The sequence below is a fragment of the Symphalangus syndactylus genome, chromosome 6, assembly GCF_028878055.3.
Source record: "Symphalangus syndactylus isolate Jambi chromosome 6, NHGRI_mSymSyn1-v2.1_pri, whole genome shotgun sequence".
Lineage (NCBI taxonomy): Eukaryota > Metazoa > Chordata > Mammalia > Primates > Hylobatidae > Symphalangus > Symphalangus syndactylus.
The window spans coordinates 70636638-70655066 of record NC_072428.2 but is presented as its reverse complement, the minus strand read 5'-3'; the positions used below and the strand labels follow the sequence as shown (position 1 = coordinate 70655066).

Here is an 18429-nt window from a genome sequence, read left to right as displayed (position 1 = left end):
GAGTTTGTCCTTCCTTTCTAGGTCTATGACATGAAAATATCTTTGCCCGTTCCATAAAGCATTCATCTGTCGTGGTCACATGAAACATTACAAAATTGTTTTTGATGTTTCTTCATGTTTTATGTGAAGTATGCTAACATGGTAATGTAGCTTTTTTAAAAAGGACAAAAAAACCACAATAGATGGTTGACTAATCACAAACAGGACTTTAAGGATCACAGTTGTGCTATTGTTTATTATGATATATTAAAAAATCAGCACTTACTTGTAATGTGCCTTGAGACGAACCATTTAGCAACTTGATTTCTCAGACCTCAATTTCCTCCTCTGGGAAATACTAATATCAACTGTGTGTAGTTTATGTTGAAGAATTAGAAAAATTGTAAGTAAATACTTTATTACCAAGCACGATTGCTGTGGTTATTTTATCGTTTGTTACTGTTGTAGCATTGAACCACTTACCACTTTAGGTTATTTGTTCGAAGTCAAATATTATTAATTAACACATATTTCATAAACTAGTCTTTTCCATTTTATTTATATATTTATTTTTTAAAGGATGCAGCCTTGCTTTGTAGCCCAGCCTGGATTGCAGTGGCATGGCATGATCTCAGCTCACTGTGACCTCTGCCTGCCGGGTTCAAGCAATTCTCCTGCCTCAGACTCCTGAGTACCTGGGACAACAGACGCGTGCCACCATGCCTGGCTAATTTTTTGTATTTTTAGTAGAGACGGGGTTTCACCATGCTTTCCAGGCTAGTCTCGAACTCCTAACCTCGTGATCAGACAACCTTGGCCTCCCAAAATGCTGGGGTTACAGACTTGAGACACCACGCCTGACCATAATAGTCTTTAGAGTTGATTTAATGTGGAAGTTTAGTTGACAAGTGGCTGTTTCAAATTGTTAAATTAGAAATATTCAATGTTAGAATTGTAGAATGCCCTTGTGTTTCTCTTCCATATCATTTGGGCAACTAGTAAACAGTATACTGTCTTATCAACAGGTATGTCATCTATGCTCCAAGCAGCCACAACAAGTATTCAGGGGAGTCATTTCCAGGAATTTCTAATTCTCTGTCTGATATTGAAAGGAAAGTGGACCCATGCAAGGCTAAGGGAGAAGTGAAGAGACAGCTTTGTTGCAGCCTTCACTGGGCAGGCAGCTTCAGAGGCTTTGAAACAAGTAGCCTAAGAGGATTCCTTAGAGAACCCATATTGAATTTGTGTGGTATGTCACTCAGAAAGAATCATGATGGGTATACTGATGTATTTTAAAATTAGTATTTTAGAAATAAAGATGGATAGTATATATAGTTATGTGAGTGTTCATATATTTGTCTGTGTATATATTTTTTCTTTTATTTTCTTGTGGATTAAAAATAAAAAATCAAAATTTATAATTATACAAGATTATTCTGAAGTAGAAGAATCAAAGTCAGTATTAAATCCAAGGGGAATGGACAAATATCATAAAACTCTCATCTGCATTTTCGGGGAATCAAGTCTAGTGTGTCCATGTCGCTTCATACGTGGGAAAACATCAGTTTGTCATAGAGCACACTGCAGAATATGCACAACTGCTCCAAGCCAGAGGCCTCATGCCCTGCCTGGCCTCCCAAGGCTGAGAGGATCACTATCTCAGCACACTAGTTGGGACACTGATTAAATTACACTTTTAGTATATGTAATCACTCTATAGAATAAGAAATCATTATTTTTTATTAAAATATTTTATTTATGTAAAAGACTATAATATAACACACAAGTATAGAGAAAAATAGTAATGAACATTTGTGAACCTACTAGCCATATTAAGAAAATAACATTTCCAATATCTTTGGGTTCCCCGTGCACTAATGACAGTTGTGCTTTTTCACTGTGTTGAATTTTGTGTTTATCTTTATTTCCTCTGTTATTCTTTATAATTTTATCACACATGGCTATATTATTTACATGTTTTATGGTTTGGCTTTAGGTAGTTTTGAACTTTTTAAAATAAAATCATACCATGTATAGTTTTGTGGTACTTGATTTTTTTCCACTGGTCTTTAGGTGTTCAGATAGATAGATAAGTAAGTAGATAGATAGATATAGATAGATAGATAGATAGATAGATAGATAGATAGATAGATAGATAGACTGATAGCATTTATTCAAATGAAAGGAAGATTCAGGGTCTGTCAAGACAGAGAAAACATATAATAATGTGAATAGGGAAAGTTAATATAAAGAATGATTAATTATAACAGCATTTGAGCAAGGAAATATTGTCCAGTAGAATGTAAGGAGAAGTCTAAATAATACGTGTTGAGCACATATAAGGAATTGCCATTGTTTCCAGGGTGAAGTTGGAGTAGCCAATGAAGACTCCCCTCACCCCTTGGCCTCACTGAATGTTAAGAAGTCGCTGTGCTGTTGCGCTTGAACAACTTGCTTTAAATCCACACTTCAGAGCTCCCCAGAAACTTGCCTTCTGGGCCACTTGTAAAGCTGTTTACAAAGAAATGTCATGCCAGACAGGCTCCACTTCAGATTTGGCAAAGGGCAGTATCAGGAGAAGCTCATGGCTGCTCAGTTCTCCTGGCCACCACGAGCTTCAGGAAGTGGATGCTATAGCTGCTGCCCGAACTACACAATCTGGGCATTGGTGTATCCCTGTATGCCCTCCGGGCCAGACACTGGAGGTGTCATTTCCAAAGCAGATTGGAAACGCTTTTTTGGAATTTCTCTCCAATGCTTTCTACTCACACAGATTGACATCTTAACACGTGGCAAAGAAAAAAATATTTAAAGAGTCCAGATCTATTTATGTAAACAATCAAGAGTGAGTTTGTAGTGGAAAACCCAAAGTTGGATAAATGGTGCATAATGATATATATTTGTTCATTTTCTGCTGTTGTACATTTGGAATAATTTTTGTATTTTGATTTTGTGAACATGTCTCCTAATGTAAATAGCCAATAGATTCTCTTTCCGGACAGTATCTTCCGATAACTGGAATGTCTGGGTTATAAAATTTGTGGATCGTCAATTCTATTGGGCAATGCCACAGCGCTTCAAAGTAATTTTATTTATGTATAATTCCACTGACAAGGTAATCATGTTATATAAAATAATAGAAGCATGGATGATTGTGGCAAGTTAAAGAAATACAAGGAACTCACCCTTAGTAGAATCCAAGGCATTTGTGGGAAGAACAATTCATACACTGAGCACCAAATACATCAAGTACGTTTTGGAAGACATTGAGAGGAGTGTAACTACTTTCCTGTAGTTTATCAAAATCCCATAATAAGGTTAAGCAGGTAGGAATATAGGCACATTTCCATTTCAGAAAGCATTCTGGCCTAGATAGAATAGAAGGATATCAACCCAGGAAGAGAACAGAACTAATATTTTGTGTGTGTGTGTGTGTGACACGGTCTCACTCTGTCACCCAGGCTAGAGTCAGTGGCACAATCCCTGCTCAATGCAACCTCTGCCTCCTGGGCTCGGGCAATCGTCCAGCCTAAGACTTAGCTGAGGTTGTAGGCATGCACCCTCATGCCTGTCTAATTTTTGTATTTTTTGTGGAGATGGAGTTTTACCATGTTGCCTAGCCTGGTCTCGAACTTCTCAGCTTGACCGGTCAAGCCACCTCGGCCTCCAAAACTGCTGGGATTACAGGCATAAGCCACAATGCCAGGCCCCACAATCTTTTCTCATGACAACTGCTGTCACTTAGACTTTACTATCAGAAAAGATAAGACTATCCTCACCCTTTGGGTTTCAGCTTAGCTGTCATTTCTTTTAGGAAGACTTTTAGGATGACTGTCCCTTCCTTTGTATCAACTACTAGACCATGAGCTCCTTAAGGACTTAGTCTTGGTTTTTTTTTACACTTTTTTTTTTTATTTTACTTTAATTTTTGGGATACATGTGCAGAAAGTGCAGGTTTGTTACAATTTTGGCTCCAATCTCTACCAGTAAGGAGAGTCCATAGCAGACACTTATTTTGTGAATAATCAGAGTAGCTCGCATAAGAGACCCTCTGAGACATTCTGTGCTTTGAAAAGCAGAGCTGCACTGCACACTAGGATTTCCACAATGCCTTTGTTATGGGGTTTGGCCGAGCACGCCTACAGGCTTTTTGTGATGTCATTGATAGAGGGTTGGACAGTATGGTAGATGTAGGACAGTGTGCATATTATTATTCAAAAAAGTGGACCAAAGCCTGCACAATACTTGAAAGCTTTGTCAACTTTCAATCAATTCTGCCAGCATGCAAGAAGCGTCCCCCCAAAATATTGTATGTAATTTGGTGGCTTAGGAAGATACTTTGGCAACATATTTAATGTCACTGAAAGGAAAACAGTTTTCAGAGACAGACTGCCTGGTTTCAAACCCTAGTTCTCCTACTTAATTAGAGTATGCCTATGGACAAATTATTAAAGTTTCCTGCTCTCACGTTTCTTAATCTTTAAATGAGTATAAAATATTATTTATCTTATGGGGTTCCTGTAACAATTAAGTAAGCTAGAACATGTGAAGCACTTAGAACAGTTTTTAGCACAGAATTGGTGATCAATAAATGTCTGATATTTTCACTTGAATGACAGGGTATTTTTTATTTAGGTAAGGAAATACTGCCTTTTCTCTCTTACCTACCCTGCACGATAACACACTTGTAGTAAAATAGATAACTTTTTCAGCTTCTAGCACTAAAATTTGCAACTATTTTTTATTCTTTCATATGCATCTCATAAGTTGCTTATTGTTTATTTCTGTCTAATATAGGGCAGTCTACAAAATGTAGAATCAAATTTTTACTGAGAAGTGAGAATACCAGAAAGTCTTTCTTCTCTACACTTAGGTAGATAATATGCAACATTTTAAGAAGTATTTGAATCTGTTTTCAAAGAACAACATTTGTGGAAATGTCTGCATATATATATCTATGATTACTTTTTCTTAACTTTATTGGATATATTTTTTGAAGCATAATACTGATCAAATGACACTTCAGAAAACATACTAATTTGCAGTGCCATGGACTGATTAAAAAGACAGCCACTTCATCTTTTTCTAGGATATGCTGGCTTTTATGAATTTCATAATTTTTTAAATGTCTCTTAATATGTAAATGGCGACTTTTATATAGATTTCTACTTTTTCAACTTCTAGCTAGGTTTGTTAATTTTAAGTTTACAGAAATGACCTAAATCCCCAAACATTAGATAATTTATGAATACAACTATGTATAAACATCGGTGATTTATTAAATCATGGTAAAAGACAACAAAATCTGTTAATATGGCAACTGTGTTACAAATAACTTTCATGCACTATTAAAGATGATTATGGACATAATTATTGTGTAAATAACAGCCAGGTGCCATGGCTCATGCCTGCAATCCCAGCGCTTTGGGAGGCCGAGATGGGCGGATCACCTGAGGTCAGGAGTTCGAGACCAGCCTGGCCAACTTGGTGAAACCTTATCTCTACTAAAAATACCAAAATTAGCCAGTCACGGTGGCAGACACCTGTAATCCCAGCTACTCGGGAGGCTGAGGCAGGAGAATCACTTGAACCTGGGAGGCAGAGTTTGCAGTAAGCCGAAATCGTGCCATTGCACTCCAGCCTGGTTGACAGAGGGAGACAGCATGTCAAAAAAAAAAAAAGTAATAATAATTATTATTGTGTAAATTAATTATTATATAATTTTAAAAATATTAATACATAACATTGTTATAGATAGTTATGTACATATATATGTAAAGTTTCAGTTTTAAAATTATTCAAAAAGGTGGATAAATAAAAAACAGATTTTATTTTCATATAAATCCATCATTAGGAAATAGTCATAAAATAGTAAAAATAAGAAAAACAACTACTTATATCAACCATTATATATACAATTTTGTGAAACACAATTAAGTTCCTTGTTATACTTTTTTAAACAAGAGAGTTACACAGCATAGATGTGTTGGTAATCCCAGTTAATATTTTATCTTTGAACATATTCAGATAAATAACTGCTAGGCACTTAAGCAATTATAATTTTAAAACGGAGTGAGAAACAAAATTTTAAAGTTAGCATGTGGCCCGGTGCAGTGGCTCACGCTTGTAATCCCAGCACTTTGGGAGGCCAAGGTGGGCAGATTACCTGAGATCAGGAGTTTGAGACCAGCCTGAGCAACATGGTGAAACCCCATCTCTACTAAAACTACAAAAATTAGTTGAGCCTACTGGTGGGCGACTGTAATCCCAGCTACTTGGGAAGCTGAGGCAGGAGAATCGCTTGAACTCGAGAGGCAGAGGTTGCAGTGAGCTGAGACCGAGCCATTGCACTCCAGCCTTGGTGACAGAGCGAGATACCGTCTCAAACAAACAAAAACAAAAACAAAAACAAAACAAAATAAAAATTAGCATGTGATAATATTTAGTGAAACAATTGTTATACTTAAAATATTTCTTTGAGTACCCTGTGTTAAGTCAACTTTCTTGCATCTCATTCCAACCTTCTCTGTTGAGCTTTGAGCCCCCAAGTGTGGTTTTCAATACTTTATAAACCTAATCAGCCAATTTACCCGTTTCTATGCAATCTAATCCACCTCAGGAAGTGGGTGTGGTCTTTCGTGGGCCCATACACTTTCAAAGGATGCTTGTCCAGAGATTTCTCCTACTTCAGTGAGGGCCTACTGGATTTGTGGCTGCTGGGCTTTGGAGCACCAGGAGTTACTTCTAATTTGGATGTCTACAGAGCTTCTAGACTGAGACCATTCATAGTAGCCTTGTGAGTATAAAATGTGCAGCAAAACCATCATGCTCACTTTTACTCTTAAAAATACTTTAAATTTACCTGGCAGCATGCTTGGGTCTTTTCTAAGCAAACAAATAACCGTCTTAGTGATTTTATAGAAAATCAATATAAAGTATCTTCAGTTTGTAAGATATGGTCTGTGTTCCTTTGCTATTTGATTCTTTTTATGTGACTGTTTTCTGTATTGTTAGATTTTTCTTAAGTGTGAAAAGATATATTTCCATAGTTTCATGCAATGATAGAACCCATAAAATACCTAAAATGTTCACTAGAATGTGGGCATGTAGTAGTGGTTATAATGTACCCCAAAGTGAATGTTAAAAATGTTGAATTACTTTGAAAATTCTTGTTGCAAAGGTCTTATTTGCTGTCTCTTCAAAATTTGCAGTTTGCAGACTAGATTTGAAAGCTGTTGAAAATAGATTTAATCGGCCGGGCATGATGGCTCATGTTTGCAGCCTAGCACTTTGAGAAGCCAAGGCAGGCACATCGATTGAGGTCTAGAGTTAGACACCAGCCTGGCCAACATGGTGAAACCCGGTCTCTACTAAAATTACAAAAAAATTATCCTGGCATGGTGGCGGGCGCCTGTAATACCAGCTACTCGGGAGGCTGCAGCAGGAGAATTGCTTGAACCTGGGAGGTGGAGGTTGCAATAAACTGAGATCGTGCCACTGCCCTCCAGCCTGGGTGACAGAGTGAGACTGCATCTCAACAACAACAACAACAAAAAAAAAAAAAAAGAAAGAAAGAAAATAGATCAATAGATCTAACCAACTGGCAAGGGCTCCCAAGAAGCTGCAACTTCCAAGTCACTAAGGGGAAAGGTGAACTGGTGGCCACGTTTCCATTAACTGCATTTCTGGATTTTCTAGTGTAGAGTGGAAAACCCAATACGTATCTTCATTTTTTTGTTATTTTAGAAGATAATTAATTGTTGATTAATTCTTGTTAATTATTATAAGTGAAACATTGGCTATTTCAGAATGTGAAAGTGTTCTTTCTAATCATCTGAATTGACAATGGGAAAAAACTTTCCTAATTAAAAATAATAGATATTATTTACATTTAATGTATTGAAAGGAAGAGTTTTGATATTAAAGTTAAAAGGACAAATTTAATGATTGATAATTTTAGGAGCTGACAGTCCACTTTGATTAATCAATCTTAGATAAAAGCTACTTTATTTATAATTGTCTGAGCAAACTTCATAGGTGAGTTTGGAGGCAGGGAGTATAGAATAATACCATAGATACTTAGTGTCTTTCATATATTATCATCATGGAATCATTGAGAGAGATAGAATGACAGAGACAGGATGACATTCAGAATGAGCTTCTTCGTTAATTAGCTTATATAAGTGACTCAGAAATCATCCCAGCTTTTACCCTCCGCCCAGAATTTAAGCTTGTCCAAGTAACTGGGAATGATTGAGAGCACGGCTTGTTTAACAAAAATGCCATGAGGACTGTTGTCTCATTTTCTCATTTGCATCACAGTTGTTCATATCCATAAGTTTCATACCTGTGAATTCAACTAATCTCAGATAAAAAATATTTACAGGGAGAAAAAAGCAGCTGTACTGAACATGTACTTCTTTTTTTTTTTTTTTTTTTGAGACAGAGTCTCACTCTATTACCCATGCTGGAGTGCCGTGGTGCGATCTCAGCTCACTGCAACCTCCGCCTCCTGGGTTCAAGCTATTCTCCTGCCTCAGCCTCCCGAATAGCTGGGACTACAGGCAGGTGCCACCACGCCCTGCTAATTTTTTGTATTTTTAGTAGAAACGGGGTTTCACCGTGTTAGCCAGGATGGTCTCGATCTCCTGACCTCGTGATCCGCCCGCCTTGGCCTCCCAAAGTGCTGGGATTACAGGCATGAGTGACCGCGCCCTGCCAAACATGTACATATTTTTAATCTTCTTGCTGTTACTAAACAGTATGGCATTACAAGTATTTGTGCAGCATTTACATTGTATTAGGCATTCAAAGTAATCTAGACATAAAGTATTCAGGAGGATAGGTTTAGGTTACATACAAATCCCACACCATTTACTAATAAGAGACTTGAACATCTTAGGATCTTGGTATCTCAGGGAGTCCTGGACTGAATGTTCGATGACTATTGAGGGAAAATTTTATAAATCCCATATGTTTGCATTTACTATATCTCAGTTTGTACTGGAGCTAACTTATTAGACATATTGGACAGAGCTCAAGTAGACAAGGAAAATTGTCCACCAGCCTTTTTTTCCTTTTCATCGGGACAAATAAAAATAAGAGAAAGAAATTCTCACTTTTTTTTTTAATTTTCAGAAACATGGATTCAGATGCCCTGCGAGTCTTCCAGAATGAGCTCATTTGCTGCATTTGCCTGAAATACCTCATAGACCCGGTCACCATTGACTGTGGGCACAGCTTTTGCAGGCCCTGCCTCTGCCTCTGCTCAGAAGAAGGCAGAGCATCAATTCACTGCCCTTTGTGCAGACAAATCTCAGAGAAGCCCAACTTCAACACCAGTGTGGCACTCAAAAAGCTGGCTTCCCTAGCCAGACAGACCAGACCTCAGAACATCAACAGCTCACACAATATCGGTGTGCTCCATGAGGAGGCTAAGGAGCTCTTCTGTGAGGCTGACAAGAGATTGCTCTGTGGGCCCTGCTCTGAGTCACCAGAGCACATGGCTCACAGCCACAGCCCAATAGGATGGGCTGCTGAGGAATGCAGGGTACGTGATGCCGCTAAGGCAGTTTGAATTATGTAGATTCCCAAATAAGAATGATGAGGGCCTATGATAATGATGGTGATGAGAATGCAGATGGTGGAGGGGGTGATTATTCCATGTCAATCATAACACATAAATGTGTCCTTTCAATGTTGCTGACTAATTTGGCACTCTAATCATAGCAGCGTTGAGACTTCACTAAAGGAGATTTACTTAGAAACGTTGTTCAAACATATAGAATGGAGCTGTGGAGCAGGTGGCCAGCACCAAGAACACTGTTCAAAGTCAGGTTATATAAAAGCCAGTTTCTCAGAAATTGATGATATTATCTGAAGGGTCCCTTAAAACTCTCTATTATGTTTCTATCACTTTTCACATCTAAATTATTAGAACCAAATGTGTTTAACTTGGAAAAATCTGACCACTCCACTCTAACTTAATTTATGTTGCTTTCAATGACAGCCTTTTTTTTTATTGATAAGGGGATGAAATCTACTATACTGTCTTCATTATTGCTAAGCTTCTTGCTTCTTTTGCAGGAGAAACTTATAAAGGAAAAGGACTATTTATGGAAAATCAATCAACAGACACGAAACAATCTAAATCAGGAAACTAGCAAATTTCATTTGTTAGAGGTAAGAATGAAAATGTTTTCTTCATTTTTATGCAAATAAACACGATGGTAGCTTATAATTTTTAGCTAAATTCAAACTACCAGTTGAAAGATAATGATTTCATCCCAAGAAAATGTAGTGATTTCAATTGATATAATAGGAGTTGCAAACAGAGAAGCCCACACAAGCTAGCCAAATTAATTCTAGTATATTGGATAAACGGCATGATGTGTATTTTAGTTCAAATTTGAAGGTTGGTATCAACCTTTTCAGACACTGCAGATGAGACAACATTTCACTAAGATTGGGTATGAGGAAGGTGAAATAGAATAGTATATAGAGTAAAAATATGGTACAAGTAAAAAAAAAAACTGCATAATACGGTGTATGGCTAAATGTTTTTTAACATGTAGGTGAATCAGACATGGAAAAATCCTAAAAGAGAGATTAACAGAGGAAATAATTGACTCAGTAACAAATGTGTAGAAGCGTCACAGTGACAGAAACCAGGAGTCTTTATAAAGGTTTGATTTAAAAAGGGAGAGAGAATAGGAACATTGAAAGAGATGGACAGAAAAAGATAGCAAATATTCAAGACTCCTTGCAAGAGTGAGGCAGAAAGCTTACAAGTTGCTTGATTACACCCAGCACATAATTATTTGAAGTCTTCTATTGAGAGTGAGAACATGTAATCCTTTTAACCGAACGTCTCTGCAGAACTATGTGTCATTAAGGAAGAGGATAATCAGTATTCAATATCAAAAGATGCATATATTTCTCGAAGAGGAGGAGCAACTGCATCTGCAGGCACTGGAAAGACAAGCAAAAGAGCTTTTCCAACAACTACAAGACAGTCAAGTGAGAATGACCCAACATTTAGAAGGGACGAAAGACAGGTACAGAGAGCTGTGGGAGACATGCCGCATGCCTGACAGGGAGCTGCTCCAGGTGAGGAGGGAGGGTCCATCCTCAGAGACAGGAAGCCTTTGCTGGACAGTGCTGCCAGGACATGCAAATATCACCTGCATATGTCACTGCTCTAAGCTAAGTGACACATGCTGTCTGACTTCCACCATTACATTTCTCCATTCACTTATTACTGCATACTTTGGTAATCTTTGGGAAATTTTTGCCATTTTAGCTGATAACATATAACAAAGTTCTCTTCAATATAATTTGGAGTACTATCCACACAGAGAGATCATCCAAAATCATTAGAACTCTAGGCCAGGGGAAGGTTAGTAATACTCCATTTACATGCCCTAGTTCCTCCTCACTCTGATGTCCCAGACAGCAGTGATTTGCTGAAGACATTGAGGGGTTTCCCCTTGCCTGGGCAAGATTTCTCAAAGCTGCTCATCAATGTCCATGTACTCTCTTTCTCATATGGTTCTCTGTTTTGTTTTAATAGTTGTCATGTGTGGTCAGAGTTTCCTTGGAAATAAGATTAGGAAATTAATGACACTGGAAACCTAGATATCGTTGCTTTACTCCACCATCTCTTGCTGAGCTCCTTTCTTCCTAATGCCCACTGATGAAGCTTTTTATTGTTTAGTTGAGGTTCTGTTATTAATGTAGCCTTGAATGATTCCTTAGCAGGAAAAAAAAAAGATATACATTATTAAAACACTAAAACAGAAAGAAACAAGAGTATGATAAAAGATGCAGAAGGAAAAATCTCTCATAATTAACATTATCTTTTATTTTTTGCAGGATGTGGGAAATGCATCAGCAAGGTGAGTTTACACTAAAAACAATGCTATTTCTGAAAAGTTTGTTCTCTTGTGAATGAAGGGGATGTATACATTTTGAGTACTAACATCGTTGTCAGGGGCTATTTCCAATTTTGTTTCAAAAGAGTGCCTGAGGTCTTCTTCTCTTTGGTCTGGAAAGTTTTCATCTTAAAATTTGTATGAATTAAAATATACATAAAAACAATTTGCCATTCGGAAGTTTGCTCTCCCGATCCATCCATCCTGACCAGCCATACCCCACAGATCTTAATACAAAATTACTCTGAGGAATCATAGAGGAGTCTTCTACTCTAGAGGGGTCGGAGGTTAAAAAAAAAAAAAAAGACAGAGGGAGGAGAGAGATTCCCTAAGGATGGGCTGAGGAGGGATGTTTTGTTCCTAAAAGCATGAATGACCCGGGCCTGCTCCATCACCGTACATCCAGTTCTAGGAAAGACCTCAGGAAAATGGTTGCCTCAGGACCCTCAGGAGCAGGGTTCTCAGACTGGAATTAGACTCCTTTGATTTGCACAAAAGATTAAAGCCTTTTGTCTCAGTGAACATTCTCTGTTAGACACTGACTAGCGTTAGTGACAACTGCAGCCTGAGGTCCCAAAGGTTTTTTTTTTTTTTTTTTTGAGAGGGAGTCTGGCTCTGTTGCCCAGGCTGGAGTGCAGTGGCGCAATCTCGGCTCACTGCAAGCTCCGCCTCCCGGGTTGACGCCATTCTCCTGCCTCAGCCTCTCCGAGTAGCTGGGACTACAGGCGCACGCCACAGCGCCCGGCTAATTTTTTTGTATTTTTAGTAGAGACGGGGTTTCACCGTGGTCTGGATCTCCTGACCTCGTGATCCGCCCACCTCGGCCTCCCAAAGTGCTGGGATTACAAGCCTGAGCCACCGCACCCGGCCCCCAAAGGTTTTTGTCTGAGTTTTCTACTCTCTGAAATATTCCCAAGATTTCTGCCTACCCTCAGGGGGTGTGATGGGCAGATGGAGGCAATGACTTTTAATGACTTTAGAAGTTGTGTAACGTCTGAGAATAACATATCTGGGGAAACTGGGTTTTTATGGAAGTAAAATTTAGAAAAAGTAACATCCTTATGGCCCCTAGAGTGTGGAATAAAATGTACAACCAGTTAACCAAAACTGGCAGAATTCTGAGAAAACATCTCATATGAAAATGTGATATCTTTGTATGACTGTGTGATTAACTCTGGGCCTGGAACTATAGCTGAGGCCTTTTTTTTTGCAGGACTGATTTGGCACAGATGCAAAAGCCCCAGCCAGCGAACCCAGAGCTCACTTCATAGCACATAACTGGAGTCCTAGACATGCTCAACAACTTCAGAGGCAAGAGCCAGCTGCTTGGCAGTCTAGCCTCAAATTATTTCTTTTTTGCGTCCCTTGGTTGAGGCTTTTCCCATTGAAGTTTTATTAGTTTTGACATGTAGGTAATACATACTTTTCCAAAACATGTGCATCTTCTCTACCTGCATAGTAATATTACAATGATCAAAAGTCAATTTCTTGACTTACAGTTTGCTGAACATGTAAAGAAAGATACATACTTTATCTGTAGAATAAGAGGACAAAGAATATTCAGATCATGTAGTTATGAAGACACTGGTTCTCACGGTGGCATCAGTATTTCATGTTTATTCAATTTAATTCAATTTTGAAGGCTTAGATTTGGCATAATGGTTTTTAATTCTTTCTATTCTATGTGCATTTACATGCATTCTACAAGTAACCTTTATTATTTACAAAATCAGAACATTTTGATCAACAAATAAAATGACTGAAATATCCATAATCAGAACAATTCTAATGCCATCAGATACATCTCGTAACAAGTGAAAGGTGAGGGATCTGTGAACATGCCTTAACCATGTTAGGCCCATTCTAGAGAGCAGGTCTAAGTAGCAGAGGGCAGGAACCCAGAGTAGATTGAATCAGGAGCTAAACAGATAATGTAAAGCCAGAGTATTCTTTTCAGAAACATAAATTTTACATGTGTTAATTTCTACCAAATTTTTTATGTTTGAGACTATAACAGGCATTACTTACATTCCAATAAATTCTCACATCAAAGCAAATTGATGTCTACCTGTTGATGATCTTAAACACAAATAATACAAGAAGATTTTTCTATTGAAGAAAAAGAAACATTTTAGATATGTCCTGAAACAAACTATGCAGAGACAGACATTAAATCATTACTTCGCCCAGTGAGATGGTCACATTTTTTCTCTATTATTTAAGGAATAATACATAATTGTATGTGCTGTAGAGGTGTAATAACATTTCATCTTCATGCATGCATGGGGCTAAACTCTCTTGGCTTCCTTTTTTCTGTATTTTCTTGGAAGAAGAGCAAATGAAGTGAATAATTGGGCCACAGAGCCTCTGTCCCTCATAGCACTCACTAATATAATATTTTTTCCTTGTCAGTGGATAATGCTTTGAGCACGGAAATGATTCCTTGCTATATAAGCCTTTCTGAGGATGTGAGATATGTGATATTTGGAGATGACCATCTCAGTGCTCCCGTGGATCCCCAGGGAGTGGAGAGCTTTGCTGTGTGGGGAGCACAAGCATTCACCTCCCGCAGGCATTTCTGGGAGGTGGATGTGACCCTCTCCTCCAACTGGATTCTGGGAGTCTGTAGAGGTTTCAGGACTGCAGATGCCAATATCGTTATTGATTCTGATGAAACATTTTTTAAATTTCCTCAAAAAGCAGCAATCACTGTAGTCTCTCCACCAACTCTCCACCTTTAATTCAGTATGTGCAAAGGCCTCTGGGTCGGGTTGGGGTGTTTCTGGATTATGATAATGGATCTGTGAGTTTTTTTGATGTTTCTAAAGGTTCTCTGATCTATGGTTTTCCTCCTTCCTCCTTCTCTTCCCCTCTGAGGCCTTTCTTTTGCTTTGGTTGTACATGAAAAGTTGGTTTCATGATGATTTATTGTGACCTCCCATATATGAGGCAAATAGTGTCCTAAGACCCTACGTGTGAGAGCCTGTGAGCTCATTGTAACTTCATGGAATGTAATTACTTTATGGTTATAAATGGGATAACCACCTTGAATGTGTACATTTGTTAATTAAGTTATTTTATTTAATAAATTATTGTGGAATCTTTACTAGAACATCAGTAATTTTTTTTGTACTAGTTTTGTTGAGATTCATTCACTTGCCGTGAAAGTCATGTTCTAATGTATTTAATTCAGAGATTGTTAGTATATCACACTTGTGTAGGCATCAGAGCTCTCTACCGCCTGTGCACTTTTATCACTTCTGGAAGAATCCCAATACACATTAACATTTATTCTCCATTCACCCTCCCCCATTCCTTGACAGCACTTAATCTACTTTTTATGTTTTTGCATTCAGGTAAATAAAATCATACGATGTACGTTCTTTTTTTAATCTGATTCCTTTTTCAGAGAGTAGGTTTTCAGTTTGTACACACTGTAAATCATTTGTCTTACTTGTATATTTGAACCAGGCTGGGGTAGAATAATGAAGTGGTGGATATCTTATCTTACAAAGAATAAAAAGAGTGCTTATTTTCTTTTTAAGTCTGAGCAAGTTAAGTTGACCTCACAGACTTTATTGTTTCTCAACATCCTAGTTATTAATCACATTTCATCTCATACAACAGTTTTTCAGTGCCGGGGTTCTCTGCTATTACATCTTCTCTGAATATATTATATCAGATTATAATATTCAGAAAACTCTTATACTTATTACTACCAGATTGAAAATTCCGAGGGGGCAATGGCAGTATTTGTCTTCTTTGCTAATATATTACAATTATTCAATGCAATTTTTAGAATAGATCACACAGTAAATAAGATGAGTAAATGGATAAGTAGAGGAGTTAATATGTATAAATATTATTCTAACATTAAGAAAGTTTTCCAAAATATAAGTAACAAAATAGGATAGAACATACTAATGAATATCTATCAAAAGATAAGAAATAAATTGATCTTCAGATTCATATCAAAGATAACACTATTATGTTAGGGTTTAAAATAATTGTAGCTTAATTTTTACAGGGTTGATTTCAATTGTCTTAGGTTTTTTAATATAAACAATCGAAAGAGGAAGGTTCCTATATAAGATGATGGGGAACAGGAACAGGACTTAGAATAATGGAGGCTGTCCTTATTTAAACTGACATATAAATTTAATTACTTACTAAGCATAAAGTGGCATAAACCTTCCTATGCAGTAGAAAGAACAAACTTTGTTTACATTTTAAATAAGAATCCAGATGATAGAGAATGGAAAATTCTATAAGAGAATGTAATAGCTACGTCTCCTAGCACACCGGCTTATGTGCTCCTACAAAGACCACTAATTTGAAATGATTCAGAAGGTGCATTTCTCTCACATGTTTGTACCAATATAGGAGTTGGTCAAGAAGAAGACTGACATCTTCAACAAGTGAATTTTACCTCTTTGTGCAGGAAACTTCCATTTATTGCCATGTCCCATGCAGCAGGAAAGCCAGGAGCAAAGTAGGAGGGACAAGAGTATTTGGCTGTAAGGAAATCACCTGGTGTTTCTCACAATGCTTTTATTCCTGTCCTATAGGTTCAAAATTAGGCAGATGGGAAGCCAAGTTGTAATGTATCTGGGAATGCTGTTTACACTCTAAACCATATTTATTCTTATCATTTGATTCAGAAAACAAATTAAATGACTGGCACAACTGAAAATAACCCAAGAGATTTGTTCAATGAAACAAAGGTGAACCTCAACCAAATAGATAAGCTGCTGCCTAAGGTTAGCACCAGTTGTTATTCAAGAGTGAGTAAACCCTGCTTTTTACCACTGTCGAGGTGTCCAGTGTCATCCTTTTTAGAGCCTGGCTAGCTGAGGGTTATGTGGCAAGAAACATCTTATTTATATTTTAGTCCCTTAAATGAACGATTTTGATAGGAATGATTCTCCAAATTTTGAAGATACTTATCAGAAAGATTCTCTTATTCCTTCACTCTATATCACGTAGACTATAATAAACTGTCTCTCTTCTGCCTCCACATATTTCATGCAGAATATTAGGAGTTAGCAGAGAGAAAGCCTATCACCAGCTTCTTTTGGACTCGCTGCCTTTTTCCAAGTGATCTGAGCTGATAAAATTATTCACCTCAGGGCTCCAACCCAGCACTCCTTTTTGATTTTCACCTATGTTTTGTGAGCTTTTCTGTTGATGCTAAAACTCTATGCAACAGTCAAAGCCTCATAATTTAATTACATTATTTGTTGCTAGATTTCAAGGAAAAATTTATTCCTGACATTCTGCTAATTTAGCTCACATTCACTTTGGCAGGAAGACAGAATTAGCTACTTTACGATCACTTAGTATTTGACTCTGATTTTGGAAGATGAAAAAGTTTCTGAGTCTATTTACCATATTTTCTTAGCCATTTAACCAAGATAATCTTATTCTGTTGATTCTCCTAGAGATATTTATTCTCTTCACCTGTCAGAATTTATGTTAGAATATCACCAAGACTTACTTACAATTGAAATAAGTCTAAGGGAGACCACTAAGAACATTGTCAATCATTAATACAGAAATCTTGAACTTCCTGAGATTTTTATCCCTGAAAGAAGTTATTCATGAATAGCCTGGTTATAGTTTCTTTTAATACAAGAATTTTCACTCTTCTATAATACTGATAAAGAGGATAACTTGGAAAAAAGTAATCTAACAAAAGTGAGACACATTCTTTACCCACTTTATTTCTGTACTAAATTTAGGAGACACGTAAATGGCAGGTTTCCTAAGTGAAATAAGACAGACACACAGACAAAAATACTTCACGGTCCCACTCATATTTGAAATCGACTTTTCAAAGTTCAATGCATTAAAACCAGTGGTTACATTTGTGGGAAGAAAATAGGTAAATGAAGGGTAAAATGGTAAAGGTGCAGTAATGTAGAATAAATGAATCTGATGTACATCCTGTAGGTATATTAGATAATCTTGTATTGTTTTTGGGAAATATTCTGAGAGACTAGATTTTTGGTGATCTCACATAGAAAAGAAGCGCAGCTAAGTGATATCATCGATTTGTTAATTTTCTTCATTATAGTAATCATTTCCTTATGCACATGTATCTCAAAACGACATATTGTGCACCTTGAAAATACAAAATAAAACAAATTAAAACGGAAAGATAATTTTGTTCTTGCATCTAAGCTGAAAATAAGTGAAGACTGGGTCAGTAATAACAATACTTCGCTGAATTAAGAGAATTCTAATAAAATACTTTTAGTTGGGAAGCTGTCTGTATTAAATAAAATTGATCTAAAGCTGGTTACAGTGGCCATACTTATAATGCCAGTGCTTTGGGAGGCCAAGGCAGAAAAATCACTGGAGGCCAGGAGTTTGAGATCAGCCTGGACAACATAGTAAGACCTTATCTCTACCAAAAAATAAACAGAAAATTAGCCTTGAGTGGTGGTGTGCACCTGTTGTCCCAGCTTCTCAGGAGGCTGAGTTGGGAGGATTGCTTGAGTCCAGGGGTATAAAA

At 37.3% G+C, this 18429-nt stretch overlaps 2 pseudogenes; one reads left to right on the top strand and one right to left on the bottom strand.

Moving 5' to 3' along the window:
• LOC129485303 (tripartite motif-containing protein 43-like) overlaps nt 1–18429 on the bottom strand; it is a 61180-nt pseudogene that overhangs the window by 20025 nt on the left and 22726 nt on the right.
• LOC129484723 (putative tripartite motif-containing protein 64B) lies at nt 9122–14974 on the top strand (annotated as a pseudogene).